The 14486-nt window shown below is 49.9% G+C and overlaps 1 protein-coding gene across 2 annotated transcripts in view; it reads right to left on the bottom strand.

Moving 5' to 3' along the window:
* Positions 1-12658, bottom strand: part of SFMBT2 (Scm like with four mbt domains 2) — a 203818-nt gene extending 191160 nt beyond the window's left edge. The window contains exon 1 of one of the 2 annotated variants that reach the window (XM_016219747.2): positions 12555-12658. The gene's annotated coding sequence lies outside the window, so the exon portion shown is untranslated. Of the gene's footprint in view, positions 1-11944; positions 12007-12554 lie in introns of those variants that run through there. The other variant, XM_087825829.1, reaches the window with a different exon arrangement.
* Positions 12659-14486: the final 1828 nt, after the last annotated feature.

Below are 14486 nucleotides of genomic sequence, written 5' to 3'. Positions count from 1 at the left end.
CTTCCTTCTATTTCTATCCACCCTGTCAGCCAGATCACTCTACTAATAATGCCTGACTAAGCCCATCTCCTCCCCACTCTTACCAGCCAACTCTCAGCCTGTCTAAGAGACAGGCCCTGCCTGATTCCATCATCAAGGAGAGGAACTGATTCTTTGGGGCAGCAAGCTCATGGAATTTTGCCATCCCCCATACACTCGGAGCTTGATTTACCTTGATTAGGACAGCAATTTATGTGCCATTTTTCAACCAGGCTTCATTGGTTTTCACTCTAAATAGATTGAAATCTGACACAAATTGCTGCCCCAGCATAAGAAATGCTAATTTTTTACAATCAGGTTCATGCCTCAATACTGGGAAATAAGATACGCTGGGGATAATAAGCCGTCAATAAGTAAATTCCAGGGCTAGTGGCAGCCTATTGTTCCCACAATAACAAACTAACTGTCACCTCTTAACCTCCCAATCAGATGGCATATATTACTTGAGTAGAAGGTGAGCTAAATCAGTCCTTCAAAATGGGCTTGAGAAAAATAAGAGCTTTCCATGTCCCATGCTCAAAACAGAAAACCAAATCCAAGCACTAGCTGTGCACCATCTTGTTAGTTCATTTATGTATTAACTATTTACCTGCATGTTATTTATGTATTTATTAACTACTTATTTATTATAAAGAAGGACAAAGCCTTGAAAGACCCAACTAAATCCTTTTAGGTATTTAGGTCATAGATATACCCATGAAATTGAGCATAAATCAAATTTTATAACTTATATCATTTAACTGCATGAAAGAAGTTTACTCTAGTGGAGTCTCATCACCAATTATGCAAAGTCAATAAAAACACCCTAATTTATGCCCGGCAGGGCATGGTTCAGCAGTTTTGAGGTTGGATTCCAGGTCAGGGCACATGCCTGGGTTGCTGGCTCCATCCAGGGGCGGGCATGCAGGAGGCAGCCAATCAATGACTCTCATCACTGATGTTTCTACCTCTCTCTCTCCTCTCCCTTCCTCTATCTGAAATCAATAAAGATATTTAAAAAAAAAAAAAAACACCCTAATTTACTATGGTTGGTAAAGAACATGGGACTTCCAACCAACCCAGCAGGGGTGGCAGAAGACCTGCATATATGTACTGTAAATACCACTTACAGAATATGCTCTTGGCCTTTTAACCACCACAAGCAACACTGTTCTCATCTGGAAACCACAATGACTGGTCTGGAAGCCCTGTGAAGTCTCACCTCCCACTCAAACATTGCTGGGAATCTGGGTTTTCACTGACCTTCTTTGTTAAAACTAAGTGTGTATAGTAGGACAGAATAATACGGCATCCACTCAAATGGAAGAGGCTTGAAAAGGGAAACATTCACATAGTCTGAGCTGAATCTCAAAAGCTTTCACAGAAGAGGTGGGTTAGGCCCAAAGTGCCAAGCTGGTTACTCAAAGACTTAAATCGAATAAACTACAGGGAGCCGCTCTAGTTCATGGCAGCAGAGGGCTGAAAAGGGGAAGAGCGTGTCCGGTAGTACTCGACAGCTGGCTGGAAGGAAGAAAGCATACTGAAGTTAGTTTTAAAAGACAATGAATGGCAAGGGCCAAAACTCCAGGCTCCAAATACTGTTACTTCCCCTAGCACAGTTCTCCTGCCTGCAAACAGAACATCGGCATCGAGAACCGTGGCTGGGATATTTGATTCCAGAGCTGGCTGTTTTTCAGGAGTAGTGCTATAGAGAATGGACCAGAGGAGAGGCGAGCAGAGAAATACTGAAGCTGCTGCACATCCATCAGCTTCTATTTAAACAATGGCATTCAACTGTTGACATCTCCTTACCTAAAATCAGAGAAGCACACTTGGCAGGGATTGGCTTGGCCAGTTGTGAGGCCCTGCATCATCTCAGGAACGTCAACTTCACTATGAACCATCACCAGCTGTGTTCTGCCTAGCTCCTTTTTCTATTTAATTAGCACATGGACCTTAATGCCTCTCAGAACATTCTGGGCCTGACGTATAGCTTCCACCCTCCCCTCTACACAGCTAGGAAAGCTCTCGCTTAGGATATGCCTAAAGAAAGCACCAATTCCTGTAGAATCTCACTTTCCATCAAATAAGCATCTGAAAAATCACCCACAAAAACAAAAATCAAAAAACCTGGGAGGTAAGTCTCTCAAATACACATCTTTTTACACACTCGGAACTTTAAAAGCCTCTTAATTGGATCAAGTGGAAAATTAAGGCTGTGAACTTCAAAAAAGATAAACCAAGACAAAATGTGTAAGAGTGAGGGCTGTAGGGTTCAAGGACCCAAATCAGGTTGACATGTCGGTGGAAATCTTAGCAAATCAACCTTAGGCCAAATGAGCCCAGCGGGATGCATACTACAGCCTTCGACATAAGGCTAGAAGTTAGAGTAGGGATTTTACATCTGTTGCTTGTTCATTGGCAAATAAAATACTATGTATTACAGGAAAATAAGTTATGATTAAAAGCAGATGAAGTTTAACTGAGCGAGTTAATAGCCACAATGATATTAATATTAAAACAAGCAGACTGCCTTGGAAAGTAAACGTTTGTCCTCAGGAGTTACCGTTGCCCTCATCGTCCTCCTGTTCTCACCTGTGCAGGTGAACTACTATCTCCAGAAAACTCGCCTCTTCCTCCCAGGCATCTCCATTCCCAGGTGCCTCTTTCCCACTTCTCTGCCCTCAGAAAGGCAAATCCAGTTTCTTCCCTGCAGAAGCGCATGCAAACACTTCAGTAATGCAACCTAAGTTTTGGCAGCATCCCCCTTGACATTTCCTGTCCTTATCTCCACTCATTTTAGGGCGTATTCTCAAGCTCTCCGCAATGCGTGAAAAGGAATGCATCTCTTTCAGACAGAGCACCAACTGGAGGCTGTTCAGAACAATCTTTTATGAATCTGTCTTTTTTAATTGAAGAACTCCAACCTACGCAATGCACCAAGGGGCGTCCATTTATATCAAATGACAGATCCCCTGTTCTGAAGCATGCCCGGTGAGTGTTTTTGCTTAGTACATAGACAAAAAGACTATTACTGAGTATATAACATTAAAAAAAAAAAAAACACCAAAAAAAACCCAGAGGGAAACATCCTTTTTAAGGTGGAGATGGGAAAAAAGAAAAATGACTGCAAGTACAAATGTTTCCTCTGCAACTGTTAAGCATGTACCTTATACAAGTCAGAGAGAGATTTTTTTTCTCTAACAAAAAGTGTATATGTCACAAAGCTGCATGTCTTTTACCTTTTAAAGCAGGTTTTTAAGATATATTCGCACTCAGCAAGAATTCTACCCCGCTATTCATCACAGAAAAAATGGAAGACGGGAGGCTGAAGACTAAAGGAAACAGACTCAGCCAAGGTCACACAAAATGCTCTGGGCCACTGGTTCACTGTAACCATCAGACTATAGTTTAACTACCTCATACTCAGTGTATTTTCTAAAATAATGCTAAAGCCAATTTCTATAAAAAATCAGCTACTTTGATTTGGCAAAACTTGACTTTTTCTGCTGTGCTTTAAAGGAGGTGAGATTAATTTCTGTTCATATAGAGCAAAGAAGACCTGACTTTCCAGCTTCTAGCTTCACCAGGAGAGGAGTCTACATGCAGCTGATGAGCCCCAAAGGAGAACCAGACAGACAGTGATTAGTTAGGTCTACCACAAAGGGCAGCTTCAGGGGGTTTGTCGTCATTTTGTACAAGAGAATAAAGTAATCTAATAAAAAGCCAAAATCTTAAGGTGAATCCAAAAGACTATGCTCATCAGTGGCCAAAACTATATAGAAGGGAAAATCCTGGTTCTCTTCCCCAGATTCCCGTAGTGTCTTTTTGTTTTTTCCATTCTCCACTTCTTCCACACTTGAGAATATTTAAAACTTATTCTAACGTACATAAGCATAGTAGCGTCTTGGGGAGGAAGGGAAAAAAGGAAACTGATTTATATGAAAACCAGTTATTCTTTAATCAAGATGAAATTTCAGAAATTCAACCTTACCAAATCTTTAATGGTCAATTTACATGACAGTGAAAACTTTCTATCCCAACCCAGGGAAACAGAGTACTTTCATGTCTACATTTAAAAACAGTGATTTAAGCTTCCCTTAAAAGCTCTGCTCTCCCATGGACACCTGAACTAAATGCAAAAAGAAAATGCTCCAGCCTTACTTCATTTCAAATTAAATAAGAAGAAAACCCCTATTTGTATGATCTTGTAAAACTTCCCAAAAGACTCAATCTCCTTATCAATAAAATAAAGATAACAGCACTCACATATAAAGACTAAATAAGAGAATGCACTTACAGCCACAGGCTCTGTGTGGCACACATAAAGACTAAAAGTTACTCAGGCTCTCTAAAGCCTCATTCTCCTCATCTGTAAAACAGGGGTGATAACACTCTCATCAAGTAAACGAAATACAAAGCAATAAGAGTTCCTGTCCAACAGCAGATATTTAAATAAGCAATTATTTTTACTTTAACATTATTCGAAGTAAACAGTTACTTACAAATCTAATTCATTCCATAATCTTTTCACCCTTAATCCCTAGAGCTACAGATTCAAGTGTCCAGTTTTTCAATGAGCTCCTATTTAAATTATATTAAAAATGAGACTTTGTAGAAACTAGCACTTGGAATTTCAGACTCTTATATTACACCTTAAAGTGCTGTCATTCATACTTGAGTTTTTAATGAAATGGAAAACAGCAACAGCTGCAACTTGCCAAATTTAGGTGAAAGCAGAGAGAGTATACTTTAAGAAGTCTTTATAAGATCTTTTCTTAACCAATAAAACTTCGGGGGGGGGGGCGGAATCACAGGATAAAAATCTGTTTCACCTTCCCGCGCCCCACCAGCTCCAAATCCCTCTTCTGTGGTCATAGCTGATGACATCATTTGCCCTACTTTTCAGAATTCACCAAATGCTTTAACAAGCACTGTACCTACCAAAATGTGTCATTTTTGTTTTTAATAAAATCAAAAGGAATGAAACCGAAAAGTACAATGGATTCTTTTTTAATCACTGTCAAAGATATCTATCTTATCACAAGAATGGAAAGCTAAGCGACAAGAAAGTAAAACTTTTTGATTAGGGAGTGTCATCTTGTCAATAATACAAGGGATTTTAACTCTCAGTGTATGGCAAAGTATTATCATTCTTTGAAATTCCCTCCTGGCTAACCAGATGGGGAGTATGATAGTAGCATCTTCTAATCAGGACACTGCTGAACTAGTTATTGAAAGCCAATCCTTAAGAATTTTATTTGGTTACTTCATATAATCAAATAATATTCCTTTTTATACTGCAAACTCTAAATTGATTACCTTCCCTTACTTACATTATACAATATGGTCCATAAACATCTTGTTTAGGCGAACTTCAACACAGCCAATACTGGTTTTAGCCAACAAAATCATTTTTCTTATGAACTGTCTCTGGACATTTTTAGTCTGACAAAGAGAGGAAATACTGCCTAGTGGCCCAACATAAAGAGAAGGAATGGAAAATGGACGATCAGACCCCAATTCTTTCGCTCACTGGGTAACCAGGAGGCTGCAGTCACCCACCCATGCTACAAATATTAGTGACTGAGGTCCACTTGCTCACCCTGTTGGGGATACTGGGATACAGAGGGCTATATGGAATGGCCCTTTCTAGTCCTGGGAATTATTGGAGCAAACTCAATGAGGTGTTCTTTTTTTTTTTAATATGTTTTATTGATTTTAGAGAGAGCAGAAGGAAGAAAGATAGAGAGATAGAAACATCAATGATGAGAGAAATATCGATTGGTTGCCTCCTGCACGCCCCCTACTGGGGACTGAGCCCACAACCCAAGCATTCGCCCTCACTGAGAATCAAGCCGGTGACCTCTTGGTTCATGGGCCGACGCTCAACCACTTAGCCACACCAGCCGGGCATAAATCAGGTATTCTTTATGAGCTGTATTCAGACATGCTGACCTACCCCAGCCCATGCCACTACTGGGGTTATTTGTGAAGGCTACATTTGTGTATGCCTCAGTCTTCTCTATGTCTCTCCTTTTCCAAAGCAGGAATGAAAACGACCCCACGTTGAGCTTATGTCACTTAACAATAACAGCGCTTCTGCATAGTGAACTACAACCCACTAACTATTTCACAAATACCATCTCAAGCCACTGTCAACCAAGGTCAGTCGTGTTTTCACTATACTTTGCCGACACGAGTCCAAAGGATGAATCACTTGGCCATGCCTTCATAGATGTACTGCATTACAGAATATTTCCCCCAACAGAAGCATGGAGATCTTCAATTAAGATTCCAGTCCAATGCGATACTTTCGTAGATACGGAAGATGAGGCTCAGAAAGCTGACGTAATTGGTCCTACGTCACAGAGCTGGACAGAAACATCTCTGAAACCAGAAGCCACACCTGCTGATTCTGTCTTCTCTCGTCCTCTGTCAGAAATCTTCCTTACAAAGCAGAGTTGTTAGATCCTGGATCACCATGCTGAATGCACAGGTTGACTTTCTGGTTTGTTGTGACAAGCACAAGTTCTCTAATTTTTTTTATTGGTAGAACGGGGACAACAGGTTGTGTGGACCCTGAGAAAGAAGATAATACACCTACAAAGAAGACCTCGAATTTTAAAAAACAGAGCCCAGCAGCCATTTCTACACAGGAGCCTCTCACAAAAAAATGCACCTCAGGAGAAGCCTGCCCACCACACTGTTTCTGCCTTCTGAGCGGGTCCTTATAAAGGAGTTCCTGGAATCCTATTTCAGCCAGTAGGACTGAGGCTGTCCCCACCCAGTCTTACCTGCACAGCTATATTCCCCATCAGCTTCTTCACCAACCAATCAGAGCAGCTCTGTTCTGACCAATCGGACTGTGCCTTTTGTACCAATCAAACTTTGATGATTTGGAGTCCTCATTTGCATTAGGGAGGACAGGAGGACTTTTTTCTATATAAGTCAGTCTCCTCAGGCTTTGGGAGTGCACTTTCCCTTTCCATCTAAGGTGGTTTTCCTTCTGAGCTGAAACACCAAAGGTATCTTGCTGACTTGAGCAGAGCAGAGCTGTCTAGTCAGAGGAGCCTGGCCCCAGGGTTGCCTCACAGCCCTGCTGTTACCACAACTGAACTGTCCCACAAACAGCCCCACTGTGTCAGAATTGAGCTGTCTGGCATTCAATAAAGTTCCCTTCTTTACTGCACCCCAGATTGGGGATTTCTATTGTCGCCAACAACATAGATGTAAGAACAAAAACAAAAATGTGTCTTGAATTACAGATTCTAATTTCATTTTGGTACAAGAACCTCTTACAAATTCTTTATGATCACTTACACTGCTAATTGAACTCCAAATATTCCAAACAGTATAATACGAAGAGAGAAATATCCAAACTTAGAACACTAGAACTGGAAGTAATTCAAATCCCACTACAGATCATTGTTGTTCGAATTATTGAAAAAATAATTATTTTACTTTTATACCCTGAAAAAAAAAATTTTAGGCTTAAGTATAGGCCCTGCAGAGTCTGCATTTTCATTGCATACTTCTTAAACCCCAAAAGCACTGTATCAGTCAAATGGAACCTTCATTCACTTACTACTCAGAGCCATGTTCAATGTTCCCATCACCCAGCATTTCTTCTCAGGTGGGGCAAATCCTTTGGGGACACTGGCATGTAGAGAAACGTGGAAAATGCCACTTCAGCTAGCGTGACAGAAATGGGATTTGATAAAATGGTTCCCTACTCCTAGGTCAGCAAAGGAAGATCTTGTGATAAGAGAGAATAGAGAGGAGAGGCCAATCCTGAGATCCACTTTCTTCAGGAACTTATGCTGGATTCTTTTTATTAAGACAATAATCATAAAGCTAGGTGTTTGTACCTAACATGGCTTTTTTAATTAAAAAAAAAAATAGTCCATAATTTCTGCAAGAAAACATGAAGAGGAAAAGTTCTCTCACAAATGACTTCCATCATTATTGAAATTCGTGTCCCCAGAAGGATAGTCTGAATCGCCCTGCTACTGGGCAGAGGTTTACACTGGCCCAGAAAAGGGGTCCTGCGCACAGTACAAACTCTGGTAGGGGACTGGAGGGTTTCTGATGTGCATGGGTGTGTGTAATTGTGTCTTCACCCCGTTTCAGGCAGGCAGCTTGGTCCCAGCAACTAGCTAAGGTAAAGATCTGAGACAGTATTTATTTATGGAAGGGAGGAAGTAGAGTGTGTGCAAATTTAATGCTTAGCAGGGAGAAAGTAGCAATCTCCTATCTCAAAGGCGAGCCTGGCCAACAATTCCTTGGGACCATCCAGGCTTCTTCCGTCGTCCCCCAATCAAGCGGCTCAACCTCTCTCCCCACCCCCAGCCGCCTCCCCAGGAAATGAGGCCGAATTTAAACCTGCTTTTGTGTGTTCTCCGACCTGGTAAAACAAGGATCCATTTGCTTGGTGTAGACACGTCAATCGATCCCCCAGGTCCCTCGACTATGGCGCAAGAGTGGAGAGGTGAGAGAAAGCGGAGGGCAGCGGCGATGGATCCGGATTCAGGTAAGGTTTCGCCCTCGTCGAGAGCCGTTCCCACCAACGGGCTGCATCCGCCGAAGCAGCGCCGCCGCAGCCGACAAAACCTAGCGCAGGAACAGCGGTTTCCCGAGCCGGGCCGGGAGCCCGAGACCCTCCGACGCACCCGCAGGGCCCAGGGAGGCAAAGCAGGGGACGCCCGGGTGGCTGAGAAGTCTGGCCATTGCACCAAAAGGGAAACGAGAATCCGCGCGGCCAGCCCTTGGCGCCCTGCCCTTCCCGGAATCCCATCCAACTCTACAAGCCCGCAGATCCCGAAAATTCCGAAAGCGAAACTGCAAGCTGGTCTGCAGAAGTTTGGGAACCGTCTCCCGGGCTTCCCAGCATCATGTCTGCACTCCCGCCGTCAAAGACCCGCGACCCGGGGGGGTGGCAACCTCTCCGGCACGGCCACCCTCCACGCCCCGGGGGCACCTCCCTCCGTTTTTTGCCAAAAAGGCCCCCAGCCCCCGGCCGCCTGAGCGCCCGGAGTCTCCCTCCCCGCCCCGGGGTACTGGGTGGTGGTCCCCCAGGCTCCTCCGGCTCCTCCCCACAATAAAGGGAAGCTTGGACCCTTCGAAATTCCGTGGAATGTTCTTTGTAATCGGTTGTACATTCACTTCCACGGCAAAGCTAATTGCAAAATCGCGGGTTTCGAGGAGCTGGAGGGAATAGTGCGCTTGTCAGCGGCGACGTCAGGAGGAGGAGGGGAGGGGTTCCCGGCTAAAACTGCAGTTTACAACCACAGAGCCATTTTAGGCTGGTTTCCACGTCTGCGAAGCCCACAGCAGAGCAGTCCCCGAGAGGACGCACCGGCAGCGCAGGCTGGCAGCTCCCGGGACGCGCCGCGCGCTCGGCCCCAGGAGGCAGAGGGCGTCTTAGCAGAAGTATCGCCCATCGCCCCTCCTCGCTTCCCATGTGAGAGGGAAAATCTGCCACAGGGTCTCCAAACCTACTGACGCTTAACCCTGACCCTACCCACCCACGGGACCCCGGGAGGGACAGGCCTCTCAGACAGAGCGGCGTCTAAGTGGGGAGGCCGAGACGATCCTACCGATCCCCCCCATAGGCCCCTGCAAATGCCCAAAAGACCACGTTACGGCGTTACCCACAAACCTAGCCGACACTATGATTTAAAAACGAATTGGTGCACTTGGCAGGTGTGCCATCAGGTTCACCAGTCCAGAGACAGTCCCCCGGACAAGTCATCGCCAGGCCCCGGGCACCGTGCGCTGCAAGCCGCATGGCCCCGGTCTCCCGGTCCCTCCCGCTGCCAGTGCCGCGCAACCTCCGCTCCGCCGCTGCGTCCTGGCCACTGGCGACCCCTGTTGACAGCCAAGCGAGCTCGGGTTTGCTTGCTTACCCTCGGGCTCCCCTTACTCGCTCAGACTTTGACCCAAAATCCAGTCCCAGACCCTCCTGGGCCCCGGAGGCCGGCCTTTCCCAGGCACAACACGGCCCACTCAAACCCCAAGGCAACGGCCCCGCCCTCTAGCTGGGAGGATTCCTCTCCGCAATCGAACCCTCGAGGTGCCGGACCTGGGCAAGAGACACTTTCTTCCAAGAACGCTTTCCCCATCCCCCACCTCCCTTAGAGCGCAACTCCAAAGCAACTCTTCGCCTGGACCCTACACGCTTTTTGGCGGAGGTGCGACTGCCCCCGACTTTCCGCCGCTCCACTTTCACCCTCCCCGCGTCGCGGCCGCTGGCCCCTCACCTCCCACCCGGCCGCGGCGCGAAGGGCAGCAGGAGCCGCCGCTAAGGGCAGTGCGCCCCCACGCATGCACGCGCACACACCCCACAGGCGTCGGCAGCCCAGCTGCACCCAAAACCCAGGACCTTTTCGTAAGTCCTTTTAAACAGCACCTCCTCGCTCCACCTACTCCGAGCTTTTACCGCACGGGGTCCAGCGTACGGAGAGAAAGCGAGCGCGAGAACTCGTCTCATGAAAAGCCGAAATAAATCATTCCTTCTCCGCTCATGTATTTTGCACCACGTGTCAGCAGTTTGTCACGTCAAATCATGGCAGGGTCTGATTCCAAGATGCTCGCGCACACTCACATTCCGGGCGGGTCTCTTTGACATCACCGCCTCCCACCCCCACCCCCACCCCACCCCCCACCCCCCCGCAACTGCACACGCAGGTATGCACACGATCCAGAGGCACACAGCCGCGGCGCTGGAAGGCCCCAGTCCCGGCCAGCGGCACCCCTTTCCCCTCTAGCAATGGACTGAACACGCAGACTTTAACCACGGAAAAAACGAAGGCAGCTCATTTCCTCTCCTTCTCCCCCACTTAATTCGCTAAAGCAGCTCCTGGAGTAGCCAAAGAAAGTCGAAACTGGGGGATGGCAACTCCAGCGGGGTTTTTTCCCACTTCAAAACCTTTATTTTCAGTTTTCGAAAGCCACCTTAGCCCGCCATATTGGAACTGGCACGGCTTCTAAAGACTCCTTCCCCGCAGTAGTAGCGCTTCCAAGAAAGCACAAGTCCAGATCGAGCCCTGGACGTGCGTCCGGCCGCGGCGAGCCAGCCACTTCCCACTCCCAAGGCCCCCCCTCCCCCGGCTTAACCCCCTCCCCGCGCACACACTCCCGGGGTCAAAATCAATAAATATATCTAGCAGTTCCTACAGTTGTGGGTTTGTGTGCTTTTTGGCGGATTTTACACACACACACACACACACACACACACACACACAAATAACTCCAAAGCCAGATCGGATTAGTAATTTTGAAAAGAGGTCATAGGAAAGTAGACAACAGGAAAGCCCCAAGTGACAGGATATTACTTTAAAGAAAGAAAAAGAAAAAAAAAAAAAAGAACAAAAAGGCCGTCCACGCCGGAGCACGCTCCGAAACTACTACTGACAATTTCATTTCAGCGGCCCTGGAAAATGTTTCCAAGGGGGCGATTCCGAATGTGTTCCGATTTTTCACCCCCTGGATGGCTGGTCTCCGGTGCTCACCCCCCTCCCCCCCACACACACACGCACCAAAAAGAGAAAGAGAGAGAGAGACCCCAGCCTGGAGACGGGGGGCACAGAGGGCGCCTGCGTCGCTAACCCGAGCGCAGATGAGGAAGGTGGGCGGCGGGAGGGGACAGCTCGCGCCCGGGGAGGAGGGCACTTTGCAACTAAGGACGGACTCCCGGAAGGCAGGGCTTTTCAGAGCCCAGGGACGAGGGGAAAGGGGACAGAGGAAGCAAAAATGACAACGCGGAGCGCAAAGCGGAGTTTGGGGCTCAGCTCAAGTGCTGTCGCTTTCTCCTCCCGCCTTTCTCTTTCGCTCCTTCCCCGCAGCACCCCCTCACCAGCCCCCTGCCCCCGGTAGGCTCGAGCTCCCCTTTTTTTCTAAGCTAAAAATAAGAAAGCAAACTGACCGGCGCACTCAACCTGCGGGCCGGAGGTCTGCGGGCGGGGCGGGCTGGGCGCGGAGACAGCGGCCGGCGCGGCGTCCTACCTGGTGAACTTCGTGCTCGGCTCGGCTGGACCAAGGCCCCGGGCGCCGCGGGCGCCGACGCCGGCCTCGCTCGCGGGCTCTGCCTGCCTCCCGCCCGCTCCGCCTCGCTCGCTCGCTCGCTCCCCGCCCGCCGCCTCCCTCGCGCGCCCGCTTCGGTCCTCCGACTCCCACTACAGCCTCATTCCAATATGGCATCCTCTCTGTGCGCATGCCCGGCACTCTTTTTTAAGATTATTATTTTGTGTGTGTGTGTGCGCAGCGAACTCCTTCAAGGACCTTTTTCCAGCGCTGGCAGAATGTCTTAAACGAATTAGCCTGCGGGACGTTCTCGACTCCTTCCTCGCCCCCCGCCCTCGCGCCTGGGCCCACCGCGCGCGCGCGCGCGCACACACACACACACACACACACACACACACACACACACACACACACAAGCACACACCAGCGCGCGCGCGCTGGCACATTTCATGCTCACACGGCCCCCTTCCCGGCCCGCTCCCCTTCTTCCTTTCCTTGCGCTCCCTCCATACACAATCTGCAGAAAGTTCACATCACAGGCTTTCCCGCAAACCCGTCTGCAGGGGAATCTGGGGGCGCTCCGCATCTCACTGGACACTTTGTCTTCTCGGTTTGCAATCCCTCCGTCCGCCGAGGGCACGCACAAACTTGCGCTTTATCCGCCGACCGCTCGTTAGGTCCGGAGAGAAATTCAATGCTCGGAGCCACCCTCGCCCCGCCCACTGCGCCCCACCCTGCGCTTAAAATTGAGTCTTTTCTATGGAAATTAAAATGTTTCCTGGCCCCGCTGGAATGCCTGAAGGGGGTCGGGGAGAGGTCTCCCTGGGACTTGTGTTGGAAGGGGAAGAAAATTAAATTGGGGCTGCCAGGGCTGGGCAGGACGCAAGTAACAAGGGTCGCCACGGCGTCTCCTGGGGCAATGCCCGGGCCGGCGTGCCCGAGGAGGGCACCTGGCCTGGGTTGACTGTTGTAGGGCGGCCAGAGAAGCCTGCCAGGGTTACGGTGGCCCTCGGCCACTGCTGGAGCAAAGAGGGGGTGGCGCGGCAGGGAGCAAGGCAGGGTATCGGGCCTGCGTGTGCGGGTCGGCGGGCTCCTGGCCCGGGCCGTGGGAGGAAGACAAAGAGGAGCTCCCAAGACCTAAGGCGCAATGGCTGGGCAGAGAATGAACGAAATATCCCCAAATTCGGGAAACCTGGTGACGCCGAGTGGGCAAGAGCGAGAACTTCCGAAGGTGGGCTTCCGCTGTTCTCAAGAGGGAGAAGATGCTGGTTGGAGGGTTGTCATTTCTTTCCCTGGGAAACAGAAAACGAAAACGTTTCTTCAGGGTGTTTGCTCTATTGCCACAGGGGATACAGTTCCTCCAGTCTCCGGGTTCTCTCCTACGAACCGCGCACGCCGTGCTCCTCCCCAGGCCGCGGAGGCTCAGGACCGCCGCTCGGTCCCCGGGCTCCGGTGCCTCCGCCGCTCCTCCCGCCCGCCGGCGCCCCGCCACCCTAGCAAGTCCTCGAGCGCCCGGGGGCTCGGGCAAGCGAGGTCCGAGAAGGACGGGACGCTGGGAGCGCGAGGGGCAGAGCAGGGACACGGGGACGGAGCAGCGAAGCAGCCTGGCCTCGCGCAGGACTAGAGGAAGTCCTGCCCCGTGGGTTTTCCCCCCGACGTCGGGGCCCCAGCGGATCTAGAGGGGCCGCGGGAGGGACGCGCCCGGTAGCGGCCGTCGCCCGGCCTCGCGCTCGGCTGACCCTCTGCACGGACGTGGGCGCAGAGCTCGGAGATCCTGCGCCGGCGTCGGAGGCAGTGAGACGCCCCGCTTTGGGGAAATGGTATTTCCTTACGTCTTGGAGACTCTGTACAACATGCTAAACGCCTTCCCTGTCAACACCTCCATCTGAGGTGCCACCTTGAAACCGAGAGAAGCCAAGCAACTCACGCAGTTCAAACTCTAGCCCAAGTCTGCATCTCCTCCAGCTTCCCGGGTCCCTCCTCTTGGAGACACCTTGCTGGTGCCTCGAGCTCTTTCATTTGAAAGCCCCTGAAGGCAGAGACTCCTCAAACTAACCGCATCCCATCCGCGCACTCGAAGCCCTAACCTGCCTCCCTCCGTGTCGTGGGACCCGTCCAAAGCGAGTCCTGTGGACACACCGCGGCTCCGAGGAATCCAGAACATTGACGCCAGAGACTCCTTGGCTCTCCCCCTGGGTCTCACCGCGCAGTCACATCTTCCCGCTCCTTCAACACGCAGTCTGGCCGGGAGGGAGGGAGGGAGGGAGGGAGGGAGGGAGGGAGGGAGGGAGGGAGGGAGGGAGGGAGGGACGGAGGGAGGGAGGGACGGAGGGAGGGAGGGCGGGCGGGCACGGGGGATGGTCACTTGCCAAGAGGACCTACGGAGCGGGAGACCCAGCCCGCGCGCCCTTCCCTCCACCGGGTGACCTGCTCGTGCAGTGCTG

The sequence above is a fragment of the Miniopterus natalensis genome, chromosome 1 (assembly GCF_054644295.1).
Source record: "Miniopterus natalensis isolate mMinNat1 chromosome 1, mMinNat1.hap1, whole genome shotgun sequence".
In the NCBI taxonomy this organism is placed as follows: domain Eukaryota; kingdom Metazoa; phylum Chordata; class Mammalia; order Chiroptera; family Miniopteridae; genus Miniopterus; species Miniopterus natalensis.
Note: the sequence above shows the minus strand (reverse complement) of the source record. Positions and strands in the feature narration are given on the sequence as shown.